General features: G+C 54.5%; 1 long non-coding RNA gene across 1 annotated transcript; it reads right to left on the reverse strand.

Annotated features, from left to right (window-relative positions):
• Positions 1 to 9,318: 9,318 nt before the first annotated feature.
• On the reverse strand, positions 9,319 to 13,183 carry LOC119846120. Its single transcript, XR_005289766.2, has 3 exons — positions 13,048 to 13,183; positions 10,422 to 10,629; positions 9,319 to 9,644 (listed from the first exon to the last, which is right to left on the reverse strand). It is a non-coding gene; the product is annotated as an uncharacterized LOC119846120 (long non-coding RNA).
• Between the last annotated feature and the right edge of the window lie 6,964 nt (positions 13,184 to 20,147).

The following is a 20,147-nucleotide window of genomic DNA, read 5'->3' on the forward strand; positions in this document are numbered from 1 at the left end:
CTAGCCGCAGCCCTCTCCAGGGCTGCTTTTAACCCCTGCCTATTGGAGTGGGGCAGCCTCCCCACTACACTTCCCATACATAGTACCGGCAAGAGATTTTTAGTGGGTATGGGGTACCGGAAAGACTTGGAGGTGGCAATTGGGCTGCACTCTGCTCCTTGAAGGAGCAGAACATGGCTAGGGAAGCATTCATTCTTTAAATGGCTTTAACCACACAATGCATATACTAAAAAACTTAAAGGTTTTGTTTAAGTTTGTTAGCATATGTATTGTGCTGTTTGGTCAGGAGTCCTCAAGAGAGGATGGGTGGGAAGGCGGTGTTGGGTTGGGAATGGCCACCTGATGTGCTGGGACTACCTCTGAGCTCATTTTCCCTGGCAGCTTGGGACTTCAGTCCCTTGCCTGGTTGTGCCAGACACACTAGCCTGCTACAAACCCAGACCCAGGTCTGAACCACATCCCCCAAAAGCTGCAGGCTTAACTGAAAACAGCTTAAGTAGTGCTCCTGTCTCCAACACCCAGATACCCAGCTCCCAACGGGATCCAAACCCCAAATATAACCATTTTACTCTGTATAAAGCTTATACAGGGTGAACTCAAATTGTTCACCCTCTATAACACTGAGAGAGCATAGCTGTTTGCTCCCCCAGGAATTAATTGCTTGCTCTGGGTTAATTAATAAGGAAAAAGTTGATTTTATTAAATATAAAAAGTAGAATTTAAGTGGTTCCAAGAAATGACAGACAGAATGAAGTAAATTACCAAGCAAAATAAAATAAAACACGCAAGTCTAAGCCTAATACAGTTAGAAACTAAATGCAGGTAAAACTCACCCTCAGAGATGTTCCAATAAGCTTCTTTTACAGACTAGACTCCTCCTAGTCTGGGTCCAGCAATCACTCACACCCCTGAAGTTACTGTCCTTTGTTGCAGTTTCTTTCAGGCATCTTTGGGAGGAGAGGCTATCTTTGGAGCCAGCTGAAGACCAAATGGAGGGGTTTCCCAGGGCCCTATATAGTCTCTTTTGTGGGTCGAAACTCCTTGTGTTTTCCTATGCAGAATAACAGCTACAAGATGGAGTTTTGGACTCACATGGGCAAGTCAAATGTCCATGCATGACTCAGTTTGCAGGCTGACACCATTTTTTACAAGTTAGTTTGAACGTTCCCAGGAAAGCCCAGATGTGGATTGGTGTTTCTCAACGTCCATTGTCAGTGAAGTGTTTCTTGACTGGGCATTTACTGAGAATAGTCTTTTCTCAAGCAGCTGACCAACTGCGTCACTGAGGTGACTTAAAATCAAACAAGTACACAGCCAATATTCATAACTTCGAACACAAAAATGACACATGCATACAAATAGGATGAACATATCCAGTAGATCGTAGCCTTTGCAGAGATAGGTTACATGGCATATCCAGCACAAAACAAATTCCAGTTATGTCATATTTACACTCATAAGCATATTTCTATAAAGCATTATGGGGTGCAACATCACCGGGGGGACGGAAGGTGTTTAAACAGTGGGTTTTTTTCTGTTTCTCCCCATTGGTCTGAATTATCCATGACATCCATCCTGCATCACATCAAGTCCAAATCATTAGAGCAATGCCTCGGCTTGCACTGACCAGACGATGTTTGGATTCTGATGTCAGCCCAGTTCTGCAGCCTGACCAGAATCAGATGTTTTCCCCAGTGTACACAAAATTCTTCTTTGCATCTCGTCTAACATGCATTTTGTTAACTGGAACTGGAGCAGCAAAACAAAGAAAACAAATGCCTCATTTTCCAGCTTTGTAGGCAAGAGAACTATGAGTGAAGAGTATAATGAGACACTGACGGCCTTAAACCAGCCGCCTCAGGAATCTGTCAAGAACTTTGCTGAAAATATGTTCCTCATCTTAGCAACGGAGCTAAGACGTATCACATATCTGCCACCTCTATTCGAATGAAGCTCTTTCTGATCTGACAGCTCAGTCCTTGTCAGCTTCATCCAGAACAATTTACAACCTTGGAACCTAATCCTGTAAACCTTTAATCATTTGATCAATCCCATTGAAGAGAATGGGGCTATTGGCATGAGTATGGCCCACTTTTGTGGGCTGATAAGAGTTTCAGGAGTCTGTTCTGTTCGTACAAAGGAAGCTGAATCCCCCATTGAAATGCAATGTTTGGGTACAATACCATAAAGAAGTTTAGGATACAGTTCCACTTAAAATTTTTCTTTTAATAAATCCTACATATGGTGAAATGGCTCCTCAGCCAACTCCCATATTCCATATAAACAGACTGAATACTACATATGGGCGGGAGAAGTGAGTCGTTAAGCGTGCTGATGTTTGTATATACAAAGGGGCGCGTGTCGGAGGGGATGGGAAGAGTGTGGGGGCCCCAGGCTAGGGCTGGGGAGGAATCACATGGAGGGTCACGAGGGGAGGTCACATGCCCCACCTTGTGTCCCTCCCATGAGTGCAGTACCAGCAAGAAATGATTTCTACTTGCCCCAGGAATAGTGCTTCCCCAGCAATAGACCCGGCTTGTAGTGTCAGTTTCTCCTCCGAGGGGTAACAACCCTGGGAAGGCCCCGTGGCTGCTGAGACCCTGGGGCTGAACGGTGCCAGCCTGCAGAAAGGATCTGCTGTCTGGACACAGTTTATAACATGCACCCGCCTACGCCAGGCCTTCCTCCCTCACCTCAGCCCTTGTACACTTGTGGAGCTCGGAGAGCTGGCTTTGCACCCCAGAGGGATGTTCGGGGATGAGATGAGCTTGGCTGCTGTCTTTACAGCTTCCCTTTCCTCCCAGCTCACCAGGTTAGGAGCATGCCGTCTGTGACCCCCTGGGAGCTTCCCTAGCTGCACCCTCCCAGGGAACTGACACTGGGGACTTGCCAAGCTGCTAACAGCTTTTGCCCAAATCAGCACAATTCCTACCTCCCCCCCACATGTGTTTATAAAATGCTGGTTTAGCAACAGAGCTGAAAACACAGGGATTTTTGCTTGGCTCCAGGCCCAGCCTGGTCCTGAAGCAAGACTAGCAAGAGCTGTTTGCACCTGCCCTCTCTCAGATCCTCACCAAACACACCCACGCCCCACCTGTTACAGTCTTCTCCACACCTACCACCAGACCCCGTGCGTCCCAGCAACGGGGGGACATGCCTTGTGAGGCAGTGGGGAGTGCCCAAGGGGTGTGTGGGGAGGAGATGGCCGGGGGATGGAAAAGGATGGCCTAGACTTGGGCGGGTGACCGGCTTCAATTATTTGCTCTGCCACCAACTTCCTGTGTGACCTTTGGTAAATCACTTAACCTTCCTGGTGCTTAGGTCCCCACCTGTTAAAACCCATCGAGGAGGAAGGCTCAAGGACGCAGGCTATCAGGGTTCCTTCCCCACTCTGAACTCTGGGGTACAGATGTGGGGACCCACATGAAAGACCCCCTAAGCTTATTCTTACCAGCTTAGGTTAAAACTTCCCCAAGGCACAGATTTCTTTCTTGTCTTGGGATTGCTGCTACCTCCAAGTGATTTAACAGACAATCAGGAAAAAGACTACTTGGAGTCCTATTCCCCCCAAATACTCCCCCAAGCCTATAACCCCCCTTTCCTGGGGAGGCTTGAGAATAATATCCTAATCAATTGGTTACAAAATGATCAAAGACCCAAACCCCTATTTCTTGGAACAATGGAAAAATCAGTCAGGTTCTTAAAAAAAGAAGGATTTTATTTAAAGAGAAAAAGGTAAAAGAATCACCTCTGTAAACTTAGGCGGGTAGTTAACCTCACAGAGTAGCAGAAAATTCAAAGGGCACAGAGGAACTCCCTCTAGCCTTAGTTTCAAAGTTACAGCAAAACAGGGATAAACCTCCCTCTAGCAAAGGGAAATTCACAAGTTGAGAAAACAAAGGTAAACTAATACACCTTGCCTGGCTGTTACTTACAAGTTTGAAATATGAGAGACTTGTTCAGAAAGATTTGGAGAACATGGATTGATGTCCAGTCCCTCCAGCGAAGGAACACAGAAACAAAGAACCCAAAACAATGCCTCTTCCCCATATTTGAAAGTATCTTTTGTCCCCATTGGTTTCTTTGGTCAGGTGCCAACCAGGTTACTTGAGCTTCTTAACCCCTTACAGGTAAGGAGGAATTTAGGCTCCCTCTATGGTTATGACACAGGCAGTAGAGAGCGTGAGGCTGAGGCACCCTGGGATGAAGAGCAGAGCGATGGGGAAGCTGGAAGGGGAAGGGACGCATCACCCCACTTTGGAGGCTTCTCCAGTCCTTGCCTAAGGGGCTGTTTGCAGCTGCCGCATCAGGCGTCCCAGCGGAGGGGCTGAGCCAGCAGCAGGGAGTAGCCCTGCCGGGCCCACTGCCCCCCATGCATGTGTGTGTAGTTGCTGCAGAGCTCATGACCTCCAGCTGTGTGATCCCTTCGCAAGCTGGCAACCCTCTTCTATTGCTGGCTGCTTGTGCTGACTCAGCTTCCAGCCCCATGCCCAAATATCACATGACTCTGCACTCCGTGCATCTCCTTCAGCTGCTGCCTTGCTTGCAGGGTGACTTGTGGTCCCCAAGGGTGGCCAAGCAAATTAGGTGCCTTATTCCCTTAGGTTCATGTGAAACCAGCTCACCTCTCGAGCGGCTTTCTGAGCCGTGACACCGACTGCGTGCTTTAAGTGTCCACTAAAACAATGAGGAGTCCAGTGGCACCTTAAACACTCACCGATTTATTTGGGCATCAGCTTTCGTACATAAAAAACCACTGGGATTTTTACTCACAAAAGCTTATGCCCAATAAATCTGTTAGTCTTTAAGGTGCCACTGGACTCCTCATTGTTTTTGTGGATACAGACGAACACGGCTCCCCGATACTAAAGTCTCCAATGCACGGCATTTCCTCCAGCCCTCAATTTAGCTATCTCTTTGCTACTCCCTCCCCACTTCAGAGATGGGAGGCCCGTGACTAGGTGAGAATTGCAGCTTCTGCTGGAGGTCAGACCAGATGATCACAAAGCTCCCGTCTGCCCAATTCCTGGGCGCCCTGCTCCCTACCCGGTCATTCCCAGCAGCATGAAGCATTCCTTGTGCTTGGCACAGACTGTGCGAATGGCTGCACGAGGGGCTGGGACAGGGGACTCCAGCTCAGGAAATCTATGAATGAACTCAGCATGGGCCATTGCCCAGCGCGCCGACAGAAGGACCCAGCCTGCCTGGAGGTGTTCAACTTGCTGCAGAGCCAGTCAGCAAAGCATCCCCTCCCCTCAGCCGTGGAGTGCAGCCCTCCCCAAGGATCACCCGCAAAGCAGCGGATGGGGGCTGTCTCCATGGGCGCTGCCAGCTGCTGATGGTGTCAGGCCCATGACTGCCCTCCCTGTGGCTGGCAAAGGCCCCTGCTGGAGGTGGGGGCGGGAGAGGGTCTTTTTAAAGCTGCAATCGGCTCCTGTAGTTTGGCATAGGAAGGGATTTATTTGGGGGCTGGAAACTGGATGAAAAGCTCAAAGGACTCCTGAGAGCTGGGTTCCTGCCCCATGCCCTGCAGCTCTCCCTCTACCAGGAAGCAGGAAAGTCATTTTTTGGTGGTTGAGGACAATGCTTGGCTGGGCTCAGAAGGTTCCAGGCATTGTGCAAATTCCCTGGCCTGCCCCAGGAGCCAAGCACTGAACTCCATCTGGTCTGGCTCATGCTGCTGGGACCACGCTAGGCTGACAGGCACACCGGGAACGCAGGGCCAGCACGCAGCTAGGTCCCAGTGCCACCGGCACTTAAATCCCGTCTGCCCATGGAACCAGCGTGGCGGGATGCAGGGGCTAGTGGTTAGTGCAGGGGGCTGGCGGTCAGGACTCCTGGGCTCTATTTCACTGTCCCTCTGTGCCTTAGTTTCTCTACCTACAAAGCAGGGATGATAACACTGATCAACGCTGTCACGGGCTTGCTCTCTCCTGGCACCCCCGGGGGTGAGACAGGCCCGGGACTGCCCAGGTCCAGGCCTGGGCCAGACAGTCATCTACACCCATCCAGGTGCGGGAGGTTCAGCCCTTGGCCGAGTCCGTGGGAGTGCACCTGGTCCAGGGCTGCCGTACATCCCCCAAGGACAGGAACCGGAGCTGGCCACAGGCTGCCCACTGCCTGTGACAGTCCAGTGCCCGCAGCCCAGCTCTCGCTGGAGTCCAAGCGCAGACGGCCGGGGCCCGGCCCACCTGCCACTCGCAGGCAGGTTGTCTGAGCAGCCTCGGTCCTCAGCTACATTTCTCTGCAGGGGGGGACAGGAGGTGGGTACCAAGGGGCCATTGCCTGCCTGGGAGGGAGGGCACCCTGGGCAGCCAGCACCCACAGCTCTGTGCTCTGCCCTGTGCAGCACACCAGCCGGGTCCCGCTTCGGGCCGCGTGCCAGCAGCCCAACCCACGGCGATGGCTTCTCTTGGCACCAGGCTCTGGCCGGGTCCAGGACGTGGGACAGACCCACCAGCTGAGGACTCCCAGCAGGGATGGCGGGAGCAGGGGCTCCAGGAGATCTGCCCCTTCCAGTGCCCTGAGCGCTGCCCCAGCCAGCTGGGCTTTCCCCCTTCCTCAGGCCCATCCTCCAGACCTCCATGGAGCTACCGCTGCTCTTTAACCCCATCCTGCCCGGCGCAGGGTTTGTGCCCCCGCAAAACCCTGGCTCCGTGCTGTGTTTCTCAGCCAGCCCCAGCTCGAAGGTGTGTCCCGTATGACGCACGGACCAACACCGCACACTGCGACATACACAGCAGGGACACGGCAAAGCTGGGTGCTGGTCCCCTGTTGTGTGTATCACTCCCCAATGGCGTTGGGAGACAGTCGAGTTCAGAATCACGGAGCCCCTGCGGTTCACCCCAGCCAGCTGCCTCCCAGCCACCCTTGGCAGGCCAGGCCAGGCCAGGCAGGAGCATCCCACCCCATCCCAGGCACTCACTGAGCCTCCCACACGCCCGGGCTAGTATCCAGCGGGCTACTCCTGATTTCACCCCTGCGAGGGAGCGGAGAATCAGCCCCATGAATGGGAGTGGGAACACAAACAGGCTCTAAATACCGCACCGTCCCCACCAGGCCCGGCTAGGTGCCGGCCGGGAGCCTGCCTTAGCATGCCTGAGGTACAGGGTCCAATCCGCCAGGCACTTCCTGATGCCACGTACACTACCACTACACAGTGGGTGTGAAAGGTGTGTACGTAGATAGATAGATAGATAGAGGGGGTGTATGGGGATGGATAGATAGATTGATAGCTGGCTGGGTATGGAGACAGAGATCAGAGGCTCCAGAAGTCTCCAGGAACTGAAGATTACTCTTTCGTTAAAGATTATGCCATGAGATGAAACCTCCAGGAATCCGTCCAACCAAACTTGGCCCCCTGGCGATGGGGTTTCTAGCCACTTGTGGTTTACCAGACAAGTGCGGCCGGGTCACTGCACCCGATTGCATGGACTGACTCATGCTCTAGCACGAGGTTCTGGGGAAGTGAGTCAGGTCTGCCAAAAACACGGCCCCCAGCTCTGGCCTGCTGCTAACACCTTCTCTATTGCCACGGGCCAGGCTTGGTCACAGGTGTTCCAGGAAATGGCCGGAGCTCCCTGACCCCAGGCCCACACAGGGACTTTCCTGGACACCTGGCCCACGGAGAGTTTCAAATGGAGAAAACAGGAACATGGCCATGCCAGGCAGGAAACGGAGCTGCGGGGGCAGGTTCCATTACAGCTTGTTTGTCACACTGGATGAGGCAGCCAGACCCTGCCCTGAGCCCACACAGAGCCTGGGGCCAAATCCTGGAGTCCCATCACGAGCCCCCTGAGTCCAGGCCTCTGACCCCATCTCTGTAAGATTCAGGCCTGGTCCTGCCACCCCAGCCCAGCGCCAGGCTCCCCTGCACGCAGCCCCAGCACCCCCCTCTTCCCACATTTCGGCCCGCCCACCCCTAGTTGGGGGAACGTGGCTGCTTTTTGCAGGGCTCGGCAACGCCTGCCCGGGCCTGCAGCGCCGAGATGGAGAAATAAGGGACCTCCCTATAATACGGGACTGTTGGCAGCCCCACTCCTGAACCAGGCCCACTTGCCATGGCCCAGGTCTCCCCCAGCCCTGGCCTGCTGGTCCCCCCAGCTATCATCCCCCCATAGCAGATCGGTAACTCACCTGTGCAGCGCCTCCTGCTGGTCGTCTGGGAATTAGCTCTTTTCCAGCGTACAGAGCGCCTGCTGCTGGCCCCATGTCCCTCCCGGACCCCAGTGCCCTATACCTTGGGGCCCTGCCCCAGCAGCACCCCCACATGCTAGGTTCCCCTCCCAGGGGAACCCCCAACCCTCTAAACCCACCTTGCCTCAATGGCTACTGCCAGTTGTCATCTAGCCCCCGCTCACTGGGGCAGACGCAGTCTGTAATGGCCACTCATCACTGGCAAGGGGTCAGACCAGCTGCCTCTGCCTATCCCCAGGCTGCCCCTCTGCAGCCCCAGTACCCGCATAGGTGTTTGTCAAGGCCTCAGTCTGGGGGGTTACTGTTACCGTTATCGAGCCTGAGCCGGAGCTGCCCCTGCCCAAGGTATCTTGAGCTCACAGCTCTTTTATCAGGGGCAGCTGGGCCCCGACTGAGCTTGGCCCCCGCTGTGGCTGCTTCCCCAATCACCCTAGCTTGGCTGCTTTTAATCCCTGTTCCCCAGGAGTGGGGCAGCCGCCCCTCTACACCCCCATTCCCACCCTGCTCCCCCCCCAGCTATCACCCCCCACAATCCCAGCCTGTGGTTGCCTCCTAGCTGGGATTGCCAGTGGAAAGCTGTGATGTGCCAGGTTGTTTCCGCTTGGGCCCGCATACCTGGTTAGGCCATGTGTGCCCACAGCCCTCTCAAAGCACCCACGGACCCCCCCGCTGGGTGCGCCAGGTCCCGCTCTGTGGGCCAGGATGAACAAGGTGTTACCATGGAGCCCAAAGAGAGAACCACAGCGCTGCCAACTCTTACCGCGCTTCTCCGACTGACCCCCCCGCCCCTCCCCGAGTCACGTGCAGACAGGACAGGTCCAGGTTTCATTCAGGGAAAAACAGTCACTCACCAGCCATCACAGCTGCTAGGACACCCAAGCCCTGCCGGCCCCAGCACCGGAAGGCTCTTTAAAATCCCCAGAGCAGTGACTGGTTTAACGATCTCATGATTTTTTAATGACAGGTTTCAGAGTAGCAGCCGTGTTAGTCTGTATTCGCAAAAAGAAAAGGAGGACTTGTGGCACCTTAGAGACTAACAAATTTATTTGAGCATAAGCTTTCGTGAGCTACATGCATCCGATGAAGTGAGCTGTAGCTCATGAAAGCTTATGCTCTAATAAATTTGTTAGTCTCTAAGGTGCCACAAGTACTCCTTTTCTTTTTATGATTTTTTAAGTCACTCTTGGGATTTTCTGGGGGCCCGATGATTGGTTTGTAAACCCTTGAAGTCGATGATTTGGCAGTGTCCAGCCTTGGAGCATCTGACTCAGCTCTGGGCCCCCCGTGTCAGTCTGCAGAGGTCGGGTCAGTCTGTGGAGCTGCAGTAGGATCTGATGGGGCACAAAGGCCAGTGCCAGGGAACTGTGGAGCCTTTGGCATTTCCTGGGCTTTTGTGCACCCAACTCTGTGGCCCAGGGGAGGCCGGGTTTCAGTGTGGGCAGCTGGACCTGGCGTATAAATAAACACAGCGATGGGGGAGGAAGGCGAGGTGGTGCCAGTGGTAATGGACCTTCCCCGCCCCCATAGCAGAAACTGTGTAAGACACAAGAGATTCTGTCCAGCAGGCAGGGGGTTAACTCCATTTATATCTGCAGGTGGGTGGAGGGAGCGGGGGAGGGGGTGTTACCACCACACATACAGCTTGGAGAGGGGGGGAAAGAGCAGCAGGACTCCTGGGTTCCCTCCCCAGCTCTGGGAGGGGAGAGAGAGGGGCCTAGTGGTTACAGCAGGGGCTGGGTGTCCTGGGTTTGAGTACCAGCTCTGGGCGGGTCCAGCCATTAGCACAGGGAGCCAGGACTCCTGGGTTCTTCTCCCAGCTCTGGGACTGGCTGGTCAAATGCATCCTGACCAGCGGCCGGTTTGCTTTCCCAGCTCTGTGGCAGCCTCCATCCTCCGACGGCTCTAGACTTGGGGCTTGTCCACACTAGGGCATCGTGACGGCGCCAGCGTGGGGACACACCCAGCCAGAGACGGGCTCTACCTCCCCCAGTGACAGCAGCCAGGCCAGAGGAAGCATTCATCTGTCGACCAGGCCATGGCTGCTCCAGAGGGTTAGGTTGGCACAGCCCTGGCGATCGGGGGGCCCTGAGCACCGTGGCCGTGTCAGCCTTGTTAAGGGTAGACCAGGCGTCGGGGGTCCCCCTTGCAGACGGACGGGCAGCTGATTACAGCAGCCGGCTAGCTTTAGAAACTGACCCTCGAAGGGTGTGAAATGAGCGACTCACCTCCTGGCAGCCTCAGCCTAAGACAGGGCCAGCTGGGACCGATCCAGCCTTCAGCCCGGAGAACAGAGCGAGAGCTGGATCTCCCGGGGACGTCCTAGGAACACACCACCCCTCGTAGAGCTGCACTTGCCAGGACCCAAGAGTTTTCATGCACATCCGCAAGTCAAGTCTCAGGGTACCTCAGGGAGACAGACGGGGCTTCTTGCCTCTGGTTGACATAAGGGGGAAAGTCAGATGAGGCCCAAAGCCACATGGTAAATCAGTAGCTGAGTTGGGAATAGAACCCGGGAGTCCTGGCACCCAGGCCTCCCTGCTCTAGCATACTAGACCATAATCCCCTTTTTGGTGTGAGAAATAGAACCCAGGAGTCCTGTCTCCTGGCCCCCTGCTCTAACCACCAGACCCCATTTCCCTCCCAGAGCTGGAAACTGAACCCAGGAGTCCTGGCACCTAGGCTAGTCCTCCCTGCTCTAACCACAAAAGCCCATTCCCCTGCCTTCTGCTGAAAGTAGAACCCAGGTGTCCTCACTCCCAGGCCCCCACGCTCTAACTACTAGACAACATTTCCCTCCCAGTGCTGGAAATAGAACCCAGGAGTCCTGGCACCCAGGCCCCTGCTCAGACCAATAGTCTTAACAAATCCAGACCAGACTGTCTCACCCAGTTGGCCATGACACCCGGACGCAGCACAAGGGGGTTGAATGTTATTACAATTCTAAAGCAAAGAAAAGAAGATTTCAGATCACTCCGTGATATCCTGGGGCCGACACAGCTACAATAACACAGCCTCCAAGTGACTTTCGGCAGCCAATGCCTTCCCCGCCTGTGAGCGGAGAAGCTGTCAGATTATTCATTCTGGCACATTTTTTACTCTTCCAGCAACTTTGCGGTGGCGCAGGGGAGGGGTGTGTGTGAAAATTTTTCACCGCAAATAAGGGGCCAATAGAACTGGGCAAAATTTTTCAACCAAACCCTTCTCCCGGCGAAAGCTGCGGACTGGGTGACCCAGAGACATTCTGCGACTTCGAGCCAGTCTCGCTGCATGGTTCGTATTGGAAAAACCAAAAAATAAAAGAAACCAAAAGTCTGAGAAAGTGGAACAGTTTCAGTTTTTCAGCTCGAAATTCCCTTTCCTCTCAAAGAAAAGGTTTAGCATCACTCTGAATCAAAAGCAAAGCTTTCCTTGAGCCAGAGCGAAACCTGTTCCTGCCTGTTTGATTCACATGTAGAGAATGTTTGTTTTCAGGCAACTCCACAGAACTTCCCACACTGACCCCCGCCCCGTGAGTCATTTCACCTTCTTCCAGCAAACAGAAAGGAAATTGTACAGGACACAGCCTACCTGTCTAGGAATTCCCTGTGCCCAGGGGATGTCTTCCAAGGGCTCCAGGCTAAATATAGAGCCAGCAAACAGATACCTGCTTTGGGACAATCTTGGGAAATCCCCCTTCTCCCCCCACCCGCATCTGCGAGAAGAGTCACAGCATTTACTTTAAGAAAAGGAGTACTTGTGGCATCTTAGAGACTAACAAATTTATTTGAGCATAAGCTTTCGTGAGCTACATGCATCCGATGAAGTGAGCTGTAGCTCACGAAAGCTTATGCTCTAATAAATTTGTTAGTCTCTAAGGTGCCACAAGTACTCCTTTTCTTTTTGCGGATACAGACTAACACGGCTGCTACTCTGAAACCTAGCATTTGCTTTGCATTGCCAGAGGCTCTGCGCTGCCCCTTAACCTGCCCTATACCCACCGCAGCAGCCCACACTGCCCTCAGTGAGACGTAACCTGCACTCACTGCACAAGGGGGGTGGTGTCACTATCGGGTGGGGGGTTACAGGTAGCTTGACGTGGGTTCAGGGGGCCAGGAATGGGATACAAGGGCCTCTCCCCTCTCGGGGGCATGGGCTCTAATCTGCCTGAGGGCAAGGGACTGTGGTTTAGGGCCGTGGGGCCCAGGTTAGTAGATTGCTCGTGTTCGGAGGCCTGTGTGAAATGAACGAAAGGTGGGAATTCAGGTCAGATCGATGTGGGCAGCTGGTGCCCTCCCCTCAGAACCTTGGCGTGAGGGGCCCCCGTCCTGGCTCGGGGTCACCGCCACCCCTGCCCTCCAGTTGGACCCTCAGTCGCATGGACAGGAGCTGGCTGCTTGGTTTGACTGTTCTCCAGCTGCCTGCTGCCCCCACGTGACAACAGGACGCTTGGCACTGGCAGCGAGAAAGGCCCGTCAAATGCCATCTCCTGGAGGCTGGGAAGGGTCAGGGCTCAGGCCCTATCAAAGCCTCCAGGAGCCGGGCTGCGGATTGCACAGCCCTCTCACATCCCAGTGCACCCCATGTGGCCCGTTAGCTCCTTGGCTTGCGATAGCAGCTGGCCAGGAGGGTGGCGGGGAATCCAGTGGGAGCCAGCTGCTCCTCACAGGCAGGCTGTGGGCGGGTGGGTAACCGCTCTGGTTTCTCGCAGCAGGGCATTCCAGGTTGCTCAGAGTCAGGTGGAGGCAGCTGCAGCCCCGATGGCCGCCATTCCTGAGCCGTAGCTTACGTCCCACATTCCCCTAGTCTGGGATGAAGAGCTGTGGGTGAGAGCCCATCAGAGCAGAGATATTAGCTGGACAGTTCTATACACACCTGGCACCTGTACTGTATTGCAGAGAGGCAGTGCAGGCTAATGTGTAGTGCACTGGCCTGGCACGCAGGAGATATGTGTCCTAGTCCCAGCTCTGCCACAGGTCTGACCTTGGGTGAGTTGCCGCTCCGTGCCTCAGTTTCCTCACCTGTACAACGGGGATAATGGTAATAAATGTTTCACAAAGGGGGCACTGAACCCCTGGAACAAGGCTCCCAGGGGCATGGGGGATTCCCCCTCATGGACAATTTGGAAACCAAGATGGGATGTTTTTCTCACAGCTCAGCTCCAGTTCAAAGAGGAATTCTTGCGGGGACAGGTCCGAGCTCAGACCACATGATCACAGGGGTCCCTCCTGGCCCGGGAAGGACTCAGCCTTCCTGTGAGACGCGCCGGAGACGAGCTATTAGCACTGCACGCCCCGTGGTTTATGGTCATCGCATTGCACGGGACTAGGCCAGACCCCGCCAGCTCATCCTGCACCCTGGCAAGGGAGCAGCAGCACTCCCTAGTGGGCAAGGATGGAACAATCTGTCCTTAAGGGAACTTATTTGCTAGCCCCAGGCACCAGTTGGCTTGGGCCCCCGATACGGGAAATGAGCACGGCTGTGATCCGCGGGCGGTCCCACGGCGGCACTGCAGGTGTGCCTGAGCGCCGTTTCCCACGGGGCGTCACCAGCAGATCTGGGCCCGGGGAAGCCAAAGCAAACTAACAAAACAGCGCGTTGCCCTTCACGAGGTCTCAGCGTCGGAGCCATCACAACGTATGGTCCATAAGGGCTTCCCCACAGGGCCCAGGCTCCAAGCTCCCAAACTTCAAGCCCACAAAACAAACTGGTCAGGACAGTCCTCTGGAGCTGGGGAGAGAGAGCACCACCATTAGCCATTTGGGTGCCTTGCCCTGCCCTCTCCAGCTTTCCCAGACCTTTCCCAGACAGCTGCAGCCTGCACCTGCCCAGCTGCCTGTTCCTCTTTAAATAGCCCAGCCCCTCTTGGTGATGCAGGCTGTCCCTGAACGGGGTCCTACACCGCTGGAACGGCTCCCCCTGGCCAGTGGCAAATCCTCCATTGACTTTGGGTGTCAGCACATCAGAGCAGGGACCTGCCTTTTGTTCTGTGTCTGGCCTATGACGGGTGCACCGAGGTGCTACTGTAATACACCTATTAAACAACGTACAGTGCCTCGCACAAGCGGGGGGGCTGCTCTATGGTGGGGAGGGGTAGCTCAGTGGTTTGAGCATTGGCCTGCTAAACCCAGGGTTATGAGTTCAATCCTTGAGGGGGCTGTTTAGGGATCTGGGGCGAAAATTGGGGATCGGTCCTACTTGCAGCAGGGGGTTGGACTAGAACCTCCTGAGGTCCCTTCCCACCCTGATAGTCCATGATTCTGTGACAAGCTCTGGGTGCTACTATAATACTCCTAATAAATAACGTAAGCACCCAGCATGATGGGGGCTCTGGGCCACGGCTGGGGTGCCTGGGCACTACCATAATACACCTAATATGTACTGTACTGTGCCCAGAACAATGGGACTCTGGGCCACGGCTGAGGCTCTTAGGTGCTACCGTAATACACCTAATAAACATTACAGTGCCCAGCACAATGGGGCTCTGGGCCATGGCTGGGGCTCCCAGGTGCTACTAAAATACAAAGAAGAAGAAGAGCTGCTCAGGTTCAACCACTCGCTGCTGGGCTCCAGGCAGGAATCGCTGGGTTACCCAGCAGGTCAGACGGGGGATCCCAAGTCCAGCAGCAATATGCTGCGCGGGGGTTGGCATTCCTGGCTGGCATTTCTCTGCTGATTCACAGCCTTTGCCCTTACGAGATGCGGCGTGTCCATGATTTCCACTAAAAGCATTAGTCAGAAGCACGTTCACAGTGGGAATTTCCATCGCAAATCCCGTGACCTGCCAATGTTCACTCTTTATCATTTTCAATAGGCCTCAGAAGCAAGAAGTGCAGATCTGAGCATGTATTTTAAACAGCACCCGGGGTCAGTATGGAGAGGCTGTGGGGCAGGGCTGGGCTGGGAGGGGTGTGGGGGTCAGTAGGGAGAGGCTGTGGGGCTGGGAGGGCGGGGGGAGTGTGGGGGTCAGTGAGAACAGGCTGTGGAGCTGGGAGGGCAGAGGGAGTGTGTGGGGGCTAGGGAGTTAGAGCAGGAGGGTGGGAGCCAGGACTCCTGGGTTCTTTCCCAGCTCCAGGAGGGGAGTGGGGACTAGTGGTTAGAGCAGGAAAATGGGCTCTAGAATGCCTGGTTTCCATTGCTAAAACACTGGCTTGCTGTGAGATGTTGGAAACATACCTGCCCTTCTGTGACTCGGTTTCCCTATCTGTAATATCTGAACCCTACCTTCCCGGCGGAGAGGGGGGTCGGAGCACGCTATTGCTGCAGGGTGTGTGGGGGAGGGGAGTGTAGGCTGAGAGGGCACGTGGTGTCAAGCAGCTAACCCAGCTTTAGCACCAGACGTGGCAGCTTACGATCAATGTGGATCCCTGCCGAGGCAAGATTCACGTGCTCCCCGTAGCTGGCAAAGCAGAGGGGCGCCAGGGTCCACGTCGCGACTTTATGGATAGTCAGGGCCCTCTAGCTGGCACCTTCGGCACCGACGTCCCCCAGGCCAGGCAGGTGTGATGGGTGCGCGAGCTGGTGCAGCTCAGAACCGAGGCGCTCCCGAAGGTCACGGCGGGGCCTTGGGGGACGATCCTCATGCCACAGGGCACAGGGTGCAGTGGGGAGGGATGGACAGACCTGAGAGACAGAAGGGCGGATTAGGGGATTCGTTAGGACACCAGCAGGGCTCTCGGGGACGCTCTAGGCACAGTCTCCATGTCACGGAGTCCCCGGGCGATGCTCTGGATCTGCTCCCTACGAAGCCAGGCAGGACTCTGGGGGAGCCTCCTCTCGGGGAGCAGCCTGTCTGCAGGGGACACAGCTCACCCGGCTTCCCCCTTCCTGGTCTGACCCTGGAGCATCCAGCATCCTCTGCCCCTCCGTACACTTCCCACAGCCAGTCTGCCCAGGCGGGGTCCTGGGGAAGCCAGAGGGTCCTGCCCCCCAACTCCGCAGACAGATGCGACTCTCAGCCAGCCAGTAAAACAGAAGGTTTATTAGATGACAGGAACATGGTCTAACACAGAGCTTGTAGGTGCAGAGAACAGGACCCTCAGCCGGGTCCATTTTGGGGGGCAGTGAGCCAGACAACCCCATCTGCCCTTCACTCCATGTCCCCAGCCAGCCCCAAACTGAAACTCCTTCCTGCTCCTCCTCCTCTGGGCTTTGTCCCTTTCCCGGGCCAGGAGGTCACCTGATTCCTTTGTTCTCCAGCCCTTTAGCTCTCACCTTGCAGGGGGGAAGGGCCCAGGCCATCAGTGGCCGGGAAACAGGGTGTCGGCCATTCTCTGTGTCCAGACCCCTGCCCACACCTGCCCTCTAGGGCTCTGCAATGATCACACACCCTTATCCCATCCCCCTAGATACTTAAGAATTGCATAGGGGAAACTGAGGCACCCCCACACTATTCAGAGGCAACATTAAGAACAGTCCCACTTCGTCACACCCCCCAAACCCCCTAAAGGCCCCGCAAGAGCAGCCCATGGGGCAGGATCGTGTGAGAAGTTACTGTGGACCCCGGGCTGTGATGCACCTAAATACCCATGGGCAGAGCCCGAGCTGCCGTGAATGACTGTTCTGCTGGCTTCAGTGGGCTTTCTGCCGTCTGCACCAGCCCCTTGCCTCTGCCCTCTGCTGCAGGAGTCCCTCCATTGAGAGTAATGTTGGTGAGATCCCCACAGGCCCCGCAAGCCCCATCCCTGTAGTGTAATCACTTCCTGTCCCAAAACACTGGGCAGCCGTAAAACACCTCCTGGGGCCCAGCTGGCTGCATCTCAGCGCTGAGTGAGTGTTGCCTGGGCAGCATTGCTGTGCACCTGTTATCTAGCTGCCATGTCCCACCCCAGAAATGGGTGCATTTCAGCTTTGGGCAAGTGAGCCCTGTGCAGCACGGCTGCATGGCTGTTAAACACCTCCTGGGTCCCACCCCAGAAGTACACGCCTCACCACACTGTGTGGGCATTCCCTGAGCAGCACTGCCCTGTGGTTGCTAAACTGCTGCCATCTCCCACCCCAGAGGCGGCTGCATTCCAGTGGCAGGTGCAACAATCCTTGATTATCCCTTTTCTGCTTCACCCAGGGGAGGCTCAGAGGGTTAACCTAGCTTTGCACAGTGGAAATGAACCTTGCTGGGCTATTGCGGGGTGCTCGGACTGGTGATTATTTCCTTTAGAAGAGAACCAAGCTGGGGCATGTCTGCTAATGGGGGGAGAGGCAGTTCTTTCCAGGAAATGCTACTGGCCACAGAACCCTGCTGCTCTGCACCAGCCGACTTCAAGGCTTCCCCTCCAGGATGTGGGTGTAACTGCCCTGTTGGCTTGGTACATGCCAGCGGGAGAGGAGCGCAGTGTGAAGTTATAAACAAAACCTTTCTCTTTCCCTTCAATGAAACCTCCCTGGACCCGACCCTAGAGATTCCCCAAACCGGAGGAAAATCCGCAAGATGCTGAACAGTTTGAAGCACCTGCTCTAATCTGTTTCCTTTGCCCTCTTGCCATGCAAACTCCCTCCTGTTGGCACGCTCGCCAGTGTGTACAGAGCAGATCCTGCCTTTAAAGATGCTTTTCCCCACTGTGTTTATGGCTTCAAACCTTTGGGTTGGCTTTCTGCTGTTCATACGAACTACAGGAAGTGGAAACTTCGACCAAGGCTGTATCCTCTGCAGCCGTTGGTGGCTTCCTGCCACTCGATGGATCTGCCTTGTACAGAAATGTGTGTAGATGCGATCTGTTCAGTGCTATGGAAATACGAGGAGCTACGTGTGTGCCTGGGACAAGATGGACACAGTCTGCCAGGGCTTGTCACTAATACCAGAACCCGAAACAGTGGGGTGGGGGGGCTGGCAGGACCTTTGAGTCCAGTCCTCTGTGCTGAGGCAGGACCAAGCAAACCTGTTTACTATAGAAACATACAACTGGAAGGGACCTCAAGAGGTATCTAGTCCCGTCCCCTGCACTCAAGGCAGGACTAAGTATTATCTAGACCATCCCCAACAGGTGTTTATCCAACCTGCTCTTAGAAACCCAATGATGGAGATTCCACAACCTCCCTGGGCAATTTATTCCAGTGCTTCACCACCCTGACAGTCAGGAAGTTTTTCCTAATGTCCAACCTAAACCACCCTGGCTGCAATTTAAGCCCATTGCTTCTTGTCCTATCCTCAGAGGTTAAGAAGAACAATTTTTCTCCCTCTTCCTTGTAACAACCTAGGATGCATTTCATCAGGACCTGGTGATCTGAAGACATCTAACTTGTCTAAGTAATTCTGGACTTGTTCTTTCCCTATTTTAAACTCTGGTCCTACCTCATTTTCACTGGCATTCACTATGTTAGACGTCCAGTTGCCACCAATCTTCTTGGTGAAAACTGAAACCAAAGAAGTCATTAAGTACCTCTGCTATTTCCACATTTTCCGTTATTGTCTTTCCCCTCTCATTGAGTAACGGGCCTGCTCTGTCCTTGGTCTTCCTCTTGCTTCTAACGTAGTTATAGAATGTTTTCTTGTTTCCTTTTATGTCCCTAGCTAGTTTGATCTCGTTTTATGCCTTGGCCTTTCTAATTTTGTTCCTACATACTTGTATTATTTGTTTATATTCATCCTTTGTAGTTTGACTGAGTTTCCACTTTTTTGTAGGACTCCTTGTTGAGTTTCAGATCACTGAAGATCTCCTGGGTAAGCCAGAGTGGTCTCTTGCCAGACTTCCTGTCTTTCCTATGTAGTGGGATAGTTTCCTCTTGTGCCCTTAATAATGTCTCTTTGAAAAACTGCCAAATGTCTTCAAGTATTTTCCCCCTTAGACTTGCTTCCCATGGGGTCTGACCCACCAACTCCCTGAGTTTGGTAAAGTCTGCCTCCTTGAAATCCATTGTCTGTATTGTGCTGTTCTCCCTCCTACCATTCCTTAGAATCGTGAACGCCACCATTTCATGATCACTTTCATGGTACAATAGTTTGCCGAGAGCTTTGAGATCCTCAGACACCACTGCTATCAGGGAATTATTATTAGTGAGTCTCCATTATTTGGTACGTTACCCTTCTCTGAGCCCAGCTGCCCAGAGATTCACCCACCTCCCTGTGTTCATCCTGCTAGCTAGGAAGAGACTTGGATCTACTCTGGAGTTCTGCAAAGAAGCAAACGGCTCCTGCGCCCACCCTGGCTGGAGCAGTTGGACTCACCAGCTGGCAGCCTTCAGCAGAGCCGGCTCAGGCCCAGATGGGGTCATTTTCACCCGACTCCGAGCCATGAGCAAGTCCCCTTTGGTTGGGTGTGTGGGGCAGGGATACAGCTCAGCTGCCTTAGACCTTCTGCTCACACCCTGTTCCCCTCCCTCCCTCTGTCACACTGACTCATCTGCACCTACAGCGCAAGCCTTGTAGCCCCTTTGTCATGCCGAACGGGATCCCTGCCCTGCCCCCTCTCCAACGTGGACTCGAGGACTTCCCGAGGTCCCTTCCCGTGATTCCCAGCCCATTGCTGTTCTGTTCTGGGAACGGTTTTGCCCTCTCCAGGTGCACGGGCGACAGAGGGGCAAGTCTTTTCTGGGTATGCCACATAGACTGGTGCCAATCGGTGCCATCCCTGCCCAAAGTGGAAGAATCAGCAGCGGCTACTCAGAGGTGCAGGGGCCTGAGGCTGGCTCGTGGTGCTTGGGTTTGGTTTTAATCTAGACTTTGAATGATTCAGGGTCACCAACATCAGGTTGCCCTGCTAAGAATTGAGCTGCGCCCCCCCCCAACCCCCCCCAGCTCATTCCATGCATGGGACACAAACATGTTAGCTCCCTAATGAGCTGGGGCTGGATTCAAACCAGCAACCTACAAGGGAAAGGCCCTGTGTCCCACTGCGGGGCCCCTCCAACGCCCATTAGCTATACTTAGCATCGTTAACAATGACTAATGCCAGGAGCTGATACAGGCTTGGTGCTTTACCCTGCCAAGGGCTAACACCTCCATGGACGCCTGCGGGGGGCTGCTCCAGGGTGGGGGGTCG

This window comes from Dermochelys coriacea, chromosome 20, assembly GCF_009764565.3.
Source record: "Dermochelys coriacea isolate rDerCor1 chromosome 20, rDerCor1.pri.v4, whole genome shotgun sequence".
Taxonomy (NCBI): Eukaryota; Metazoa; Chordata; order Testudines; family Dermochelyidae; genus Dermochelys; species Dermochelys coriacea.